This window comes from Lathamus discolor, chromosome 3 (genome assembly GCF_037157495.1).
Source record: "Lathamus discolor isolate bLatDis1 chromosome 3, bLatDis1.hap1, whole genome shotgun sequence".
Classification (NCBI taxonomy): domain Eukaryota; kingdom Metazoa; phylum Chordata; class Aves; order Psittaciformes; family Psittacidae; genus Lathamus; species Lathamus discolor.
Genome location: NC_088886.1, coordinates 13,422,640 through 13,431,414, shown reverse-complemented (window position 1 = coordinate 13,431,414; position 8,775 = coordinate 13,422,640). Strand labels below are relative to the sequence as shown.

At 38.7% G+C, this 8,775-nt stretch overlaps 1 long non-coding RNA gene across 1 annotated transcript; it reads right to left on the bottom strand.

Moving 5' to 3' along the window:
• Positions 1 to 190: 190 nt before the first annotated feature.
• On the bottom strand, positions 191 to 7,959 carry LOC136011595 (uncharacterized). The gene is made up of 3 exons (XR_010611422.1): positions 7,870 to 7,959; positions 3,597 to 3,736; positions 191 to 1,707 (listed from the first exon to the last, which is right to left on the bottom strand). It is a non-coding gene; the product is annotated as an uncharacterized LOC136011595 (long non-coding RNA).
• Positions 7,960 to 8,775: the final 816 nt, after the last annotated feature.

Sequence of the window (8,775 nt, the reverse complement as noted above, 5' to 3'; positions counted from 1 at the left end):
AAAGTTCCAAAAATCCTCAGAATGGCCACAGAAGTTCTTAACCAAGAAATAAGCAAAGCTCAAAGCTCACATCCAAAGTGAAGACCATGAATAGAGCAGAGAATTAATTTGCCAAATATAACAAACCATAGAACAAAAACTAAGATGGAGAAAAATGGATAGAAAATACAATGTAGAATAAGAGGGAAATTTAAATGCAGGGTAGCACTTATAAGAATTCTGGAGAGCACTGTGATAATGGACAGTGTTCTGAGTACAGGGTCCCCTGAACTACAGGTGGTAAGGGAAGCAAGGGTGTCATATAAAGGAATTACACAATAATTTACCAGAATACATTCTGCATGCAAGAGAAAAATCACACAATGCAAGACCGCAAAATGTATTTAACGCTCAGATTAGGACCAAGACATGACCTTAGCAGACAGTAAGAAAATTGGATGCAAAATAGACATGAAGGCATCAGGGAATGTGATAATAGCTACAAAGAATTTCCCAGCATCATGCAAAAGAAAGGAGCAAAGTCATTCAACCAGAAAAAATACTGACACTATTGCTAAATCACTGGGACAGTGTAAATTAAAGAAAAAATAACACTGGCTTAAATGTCAGTTATTCTCAGTTCTAGCTGGCTGTTACCAGCCAACATTGCTGGATAATGTTAGTGTCTCCTTGTCCACTTTCAAAAATAATAAAAATAATAAAAGGTTATAATGGTACCACAACAACATACCAAGATGATGATCTGCCTCACGAGACTCAGCATCATGCAAAATAAAATGTTCATGTATGGTTTTAAGAGAACAAGAAAGAAACACTAACACAAGCACAGTTACAACAGGAACACACAGTTATCATCTGAGAAGGGCTAAAAAAATCTACAACAAAAATAAAATGACATTATAATAGCTTTTTGATCTGTAAGAAATACTTGGGGCATAATTCAGGGACTCCTGACCAGAGGCTTAGCAAGCTGCTATGGCTGTGAGGTACAACACAGTACATGGCAGATGCACTAAACAGAGCTCTGAAAGCTTGACCTCTGCATTTACATAACACTGCAACCAATGTTGTTCCACAAACAAGAGAACTATGGGAGAAAAGATAATATAAACCTTTTGTCTTCTTAAATGAAGAATATCTTGAAATTTGAAATACAGATGAGAATCACAAATATTGCTAGGTGCATGTTATGACAAGCTAGAAGGGTTTCTTTCTTCAGGCCAGATTAGCAAATTTCATATCAGGTATTCCTATAAGGACACTGCAATCCAGAAGCAGAGCAGGATCCAAAACAGTTGAGCTTATTAGATAACCTACAGCATAATTAGCCACCAGTGTGGGCACATACATATGTGTTCTGTGGGTGTATGTATATAAAATCCTCATATTATTAGCTGCTTTTCTGTGACTGAATATGCTTCAATTCCTTCACATTAACCTTCAAAATTATATTTGTCTCACTGACTTTAATGGCATAGTTACATGATGAAGAACTAAACAGTGAACATGTAGATTTGCATTGGGAAGTATGAGAGAAGACACCTTCCTGAAAGTATAATAACCAGACTTTGTAGTCATTCAGCACTGTAGCAATAACAGAGCAAAAGAACAGTATTGGAATCTGGAATTAATGACCTCCAAAACAAAGTGTTCTAACCCAAATTCCTATAGCTGTGGTCTTCCTTCTGTGACTTCAAATGCAAACCACTGCCAGGGAAAAAAAGTAGTGCATTTTGGTTAAGGTTTCAGCAAAGGGCAATGAAACAAAATAACACCAGAGAATAAACTTGTTAGCATCAAGCCCTCCAATTCCCACTGAAGACTTTTGCTTAGGAGCATGCATACTGTAGTATTCATAGCATGTGCACTTTTAAAGTGACAAATTCAAGAGGTATCCAAGCACATACACTGACCTCCCTTGCCCTTCATGGTATCTGGCTGGTTAAAACAGCTCACTGCAGTTCTTAAATACCATTCAGAACTACAACAGTGCAATTCATAACTTGTACTTAGCAGAGATGCTCAGGTGAGAAGACTGAATTACTTCTGAGTCATAGATTTCTAACCTGTCCTTTGTAATTTTGCTGCTTAACTTTCTTTGCTATTACCCTCAAGTGCAGCATTCTGTAGCAGAGATGCTATGAACTCAGCCTGATTTATTCAAATGTTATGTACTTTTATATTTTCAAATAGTTCCACAGATCTAGAGAATGATATTAATGAAATCAGACTTTACATTTGTATTCCTATGACTGTGGCCCTACCAATTTCTTTTTAACAAAAAAAAGCCCAAAACCCCCCCAAAAAAAAAAGCAAAAAAAAACCAACCTAAAAAACAAAACAAATTATAGGCATTCAATGGTATGTACCCAGTTATGTTACATAACTAGAAGATCATAAAGCAGAAAGTGTGGGACATGCTGAGGTGGGCAGGATCACCTAGGCCTGTCTTATCTTACTTTGAAATCAGTCTAGAGGAAAAGGAATAATGGAAAAATAGATCTCATGCATCCCAGAGCAAATACCAAGTAGCACATTGAACATGGACCAAGAGCCAATTTCATTCCATTATTTCCTGTTGGAATGAAATAATGGAATGGGCTTGTCTATCTGAATTCCCCACTTCTGTTAATGTCTGCAAACGGCTGATGCTGTCCACTGAAGTATTCACAGTCATTAGGAAATAAGATATTAAAAAATGGACGTGCTCAAGTAAGCCTTCAACGGTCAGTCATGCTTCAGACTGGATCCTTCAGTTTCTGAAGGATGACTGCCTTCTGCGCAGAGTTGGTTGGATACAAAACATGGCAATACTGTTGCCTGTGACTAGGCAAACATGATGCAAGATGAGCACGAAGGAGGTACCACCCCCCTTTGTATTACTCTAGTCTGGCTGCTCACGCTAAGAGGCCTTCCATATTGTCTCCATATGTTTTCCATTTAATTTTTCAAAGTTCCCTTAAGTTGATCTATCATGTCATTTGGACTTGAAACCTACCATCACCCACAGCGGTGTGGCAGCAACTTCTGACATACATAGAGGTAGTCCCTTGGAGGAGAGTTCATTACTTCACTGGAATAGCTGTTCTCTGGAACTAATTATCTTTTTGTCATCTTCCCTGGGAGAGGTCTTTTGAGAAGAACCCTGTCTCTGTTTCCCCATCACTGTCCCTCACACACCCTGATGAGGTGAAATCAGTTGAGGATTCTTATCCTCTTAAGAAAGAGATCAGAAAGAGACTGTCATTGATGAGCATTCTCAGATTCGTGATCTGTGTCTTCCCACTGCTTGCCACAGACCCTCATGTGATTGCTCTTTGAATCTATGTGTTCTTAAATGACCCTTACAAGCTGATAAAAGCAAAATGAACAAGCCTGAGCTATGCTGGATGGACTCCATCTACAGCGTATTCCCCGTAGGAAAAGAATAAATGGTCACATATGCTTAACATGCTAATTACACCCAGAATTCCTTTCCCCCAGCTTAACACTCATAACCTCATAGGGAAGTGTTCAACTAAATTTATTTCTTTGGAAATATGACTGCCTTCACTTATTACATCTCATGCACTCCTCAGTAACCAAGTGACTCTTACCTGAAAGCAAAGCCTCGGATTGAATTTTGGCACTTTCTCTTCTCTTACTGCTTCATTTTGCGGTAATATTTTATATCAGTTTCATGTTTTTTCTGCTGTTTCAAGAGGTCAAGCAGCCTTGAATTAACTGATGTTAGTCTCTAGAATGAAGGTGGAAAGCGACAATGATTATGGCAGGAATCAATGTGCTTCCATTGTACTTCTTAAATGAGTCCTCCCCAGGACTGAAATAACGCCTTCAGCTTCCAAACTTCATAAACCACATCTTTGAAGATCTCGTACAAACACTTCCTGTAGCTACAGAACATCTTGCCACCACTCCAAATCCAACATCCTTCTGCCAAGAGTAGATACTTACTTTTCTTATAAAAATCCGTTTCGTGAAAAGCATGGGAAGGAGAGGTATTGCTGCCTACTTCCTGCATAATAGACAGCTACAGACCATCTGTTAGGGAATAGGAGACCTTCGTTCAAGTTCCTCCTCAGCCAAAGGTTATTCAAACCTTCAAAGAGCACATACAAGCAACCCTTGCTTTAAGGTATTCTTCAGTGGGGACAACCTCCATCTCACATGCTGAACTTGGCCACTGTGTGGCAAAGATCAGTGGAGACCAACAAAGGCACTCCCCTCATCTGTTGGTGAGGGGTCCCTGCTTATGTTGGCCACAGGTAACATAGGCATACAAATGCAAAATCATTTTCATACATCTCGAAAACAGTCAAAAAGGCACCCTCGCCCAGCTCTACAGCAGCCACCAGAATACGAAATGTCACTCGTTTTCACTACTGCAGTTGTCACTTCTGTGACCTGCCCAACACAAAGTACAGCCTGACCAGGTCTGTCAGCATGGGCTGACAAGCACTCAGTGTCCCCACAAAGTCCCCAAGACTGCACCAGCACTTTCTGCTAAACATCTGGAGTTGAAGGCTGATCATTTCTCAAGTCTATAAAGAGCTATTGCCAACTTGATTTGACTTTTATCTTAATACCTTCTTTTTAACTTAGAGCCATGCATCACCAAAGCAGTTTAAAGAGTACTTCAATACTCGGGGTTACAAACAACTCCATATGGCTGTACACATGTAACATCATCCTTTATACTAAAGTCCCTCAGTGTCAGATCAAACCAAGTCTGGCACCTGGTTGTGACTATTCCCTGTACAGGAGATATGCTGGTTTATTGTGAAATCCTTTCTCCGCCCTGCCATTAAACATCTCTTTTGTTACAACTCTCAAGGGTCTCCACCATACCAATTGTGATGCATTATTTCTTTTTACATGTACCAGAACATAAATATTTGTACAAGTGAGTCTGCAAACTGGGATATGACTGCATAAAGGACTAAGTAATCACTTAAACATACTAATGTGAATCCGGATGCTAAAATTCACATGCAGCTATTTAACAGCACAATGTTGTCTACTGGTCATCATGCAACACCGTGCTGGGAAATAAATAACAATGGCCTGCATCGGAATAAGCAAATTAACTGAAGAAATTAAAATTCACACCCTCTTCATACCTACTGTACTTCTTTGTACCATATTAAGGTGGTCAGGGGGTTCTGCAGTCTTTTTTGAGTTATCAAGCAAGTTTAAGGCTTGCCTGCTTTACTCTGAAAAGCTAAACTAGGATGTGTGTAAAAGCCACCTACATTCATCAGCGGAGCTTGGCCAGTGTTCTCCTTCTCCAAGTGTTCCCAGTAGGAGTTTTATTGTTGGCTCCAGCTGATGAAGCAACTCATGTTGCATACAAGTCACAATGTTTGGGAAGTATTCAGATCCTAAGATTATCAATGCCAGGCAAGACACAGGCAAACCCAAACAATTGCACTATTGCCTATCACCCGCAGTGGTACTCTCTTGTCATTGTTCCAGACCATGGAGCAGACTGTTTCAACCAGTTTCTGAATGAGTTTCTTGGCAGTACAAAAAAAGGACTTACAAAACTCACCAACTTTTCCAGACACCCCTTGCCAAAGCCTCAATCAAGGGTGCACCTACCTACCAGATGCTGAGCACAGAAAGCTGGATCATCTGTGCTGACTAACTTGAAACTGAAACCTTGCAGTGAAACTAAGGAGGAGTCCATGCCCCCAATTTGTAGGAATAACATCCATCATCTCATAAAGATCAAAGCCTAGCTTACCAAGTACAAAATAAACACATGCTGTACATAGTTCTCCTTATTTTGATACCTGGCTTTGCTAACCAATATAATGCTCTCTGCCCAGTGCCAGCCAACCCTGGATATTTTCACACAGCAACACCTTTACCTCAGTTACAAGTTCTCCAAATCCTGCACACTCTCATGTGGTACATCTGTTTCCCTAGGTAATCAGCTAAAATACTGCTTAAATTATGCCTTGGCCTGCATTGAATCCAAAATTAAGATTTTTCATTCCATTTCGTGATCTAAGGAACCCTCCAGAATAGAAAATATATTTTATTATTGACAACTCCAGCACTATAACATCACATTTTTTGCAAGGTATGGGCATTCGCTGTTCTACAGTGCTGACAACTGTATGCTACCAAAATGTGTTTGTAAAAACACTTGGGAAAGGTAAAGACAACAGAAATCCTAAAGAGCTATTCATTGACCTTTCACTCTCTTTAGAACTGCTGGTCCCTCTGAGATCATATTTTTCCCTTTCTTTTATAGAAATCTTATGGCATCCTACTCAGAAAGTGTTACAAGGATTATTCCATGTCAGGTGAAATGTAGTAAAATACTTTTATGTGAAACAAAGCTTCTTGCTTATAACAAATAGAAAATAGATTTGTTTCCATCTTTATGTTGGGATAATAAATCAGAGAATCAAACTGATATAAGCTATCATTAGGAAGTTTGAAAATGTGCCAGAACATCAGAGGTGTACAGTCTTACCAAGAATACACTATAGCAGAGGATGCACATTAAGAGTGGCAATATGCAAATAACCGATTTTGCAGTTTTCTTAGGGAACATGAAAACTAATTTTGGATTAGTCTGAATTATTGCCATTTCTTGGGGGGAGAAAAGCTAACAAACTACGCAGATCAGAAAGAAACTTTTCTTTCTTCAAGTTTTTAACCTTCCAAAGCATGTCGACACAAAAATCTCACAGAAGAAACATCTTAAATGTCTATTGCACATTCTGTAAAAGAATCATCAACACTATTTTTCAGGCAGACTTTGAAATGGTCACAGTTTAAAGATGAAAAACTAGAAACACATCAATCCTTATTCACATATAGTGTCAAGTTTCCATTATAATTATTAGTGAAAGAAAAATTGCAGGATGCATTTTATGCCTGCTGCACAAAATGCAGCCCCCAAAATCTATATACTTGTATTCCGCCTGAAGAAAACTGGAATTAAATTGTGATTTTTTTTCCTGGATCCTCGACAATATATTTATCGGAATGCCTTAACCTTTCCATATTTATGTATAGGGTTCTACAGAGCAGTATTTCATTCAGAGGAAAAATAATAACTTTTCCATTTAAGGCCTGCCCATTTGTATTTCCCTGTCCACTGGGCTGCAGTGCATATAGTAAAGGCTTTATGTATTTGTTCTATCTGCTTTGAATACATGGATCAAAATTTAAAACAATAAAACACTATTACATGTCAGCCACTCCCGACATCAGTACTGACACAGGAGATAGTCCCAGGTCAAATGACAGGCTTTGATTGCTGTTCCCACCACAATCTCTTACATATTCTATGCAAGTATACTAATCCATATTGAGCCCAAAGGTTTTCAAGTATCCATAAAACAGAGGCATATTATTTTCTATAAAGTCATTAAGAAGTTCTCTACTGTTCATTCTTTTGAGGAGTTTTCCATGGCCTTCATTTTACTTTTAAATAAGAAGCCTAGTGTTACCTAACATGCTGCCTCTCCAAATTCTATCAGCAGCATTTTCTTCACAGCCCATATTTAAGTCTTAGCACTTAAATAATATTCTACATCCTCAAAGCAAGCACTCTACAAATATTTGAACTAATCCTCATAATACTTCAAAGTCCACATTAGTTCAATAATTTAAAACAAAGAGAGCGGATTTACAACAACTATGAAGGAAAAAAAAATCATTTCAAAACCAGAAACAAATACAGCATGAACTCACTATCCTGAACACACAGACGACATGAAGCTTTAGAGACAAAACCCATTCTGAAACATGCTAGCATTAGAAAGCCAGCACCACACACAAAATGTTCTGAGAACAGAAACACTTGCAATAACACCCCATTGATACAGCTTCATTTGTAACACCAACCTTAAAGACCACATCCTACTTCTTCCATGCTTCCCCAACATCAGACAAACTCTCAACTTGCTCTCCCTAGTGCAAACCCTGAATGAAAAGCTGCCCATTTAGAAAGAAGTTCTCTCACCTGAATTAAATCTCTATCAGCCAAAGAGATCAAGCTGCTTGTTAAGCATTTAAGTAAGGGAACCAGCCCACCCTTTCCTGGGTAATCAGAAGGCAGCTGTGACTGAAGCTTGGACAGAGCTTCTGTTCTGCAGCTGTTTTGCCAAAGCCAATGTGTTTGTCATGTCCTACCTGTTCACTTCTTTAGTAACTATGGTAGGTTTACGAATTCTACAACAGCTGCACACATTAAAGCATTTTAAGGACCAGGTTTTCAAAGGTATTTAGGCTTGTAACTCCTTTACTACAGCCACAGTCAAACATCTAATTGTCTCTGTGGCTCTAGGCCTTCATTCTGTGCCATCTATCATCTGCCAGTTCCAGTTAGAGCTAATCTGAGGATTTGGCACAAACAGCTCATTTCCTCCAATCAAGTCTCTTTTGCTTCTCTGGCTCTCTCTTTCCATCATGTTAGAGGCACATAGTTAAAATCCATCCCTATATATTGCTTACTGCTGGGACTCCAGTCTTATGGAGGACAAGAAATAGCCCAACCACTGTACTTGATGGATTGATTTTTAGATTGTGACTTGAGTGTTCAGTACTTTTTTTTTCAATGAATAATCACTGACCATATGATACTACAACATAAAGCCCATCTAGTGCAAAAAAAGGATGTTTTGGGGGGTTAAAAGGGGGCAGAAATTGAGCATTTTTTTTTTTTTCTAACATGTTTCTATGGTGTAGAAATCTCAACCCTCCTTTTATGTATTCACTTAAGTCCATGATGGTTTGATTATATTTCGAAAT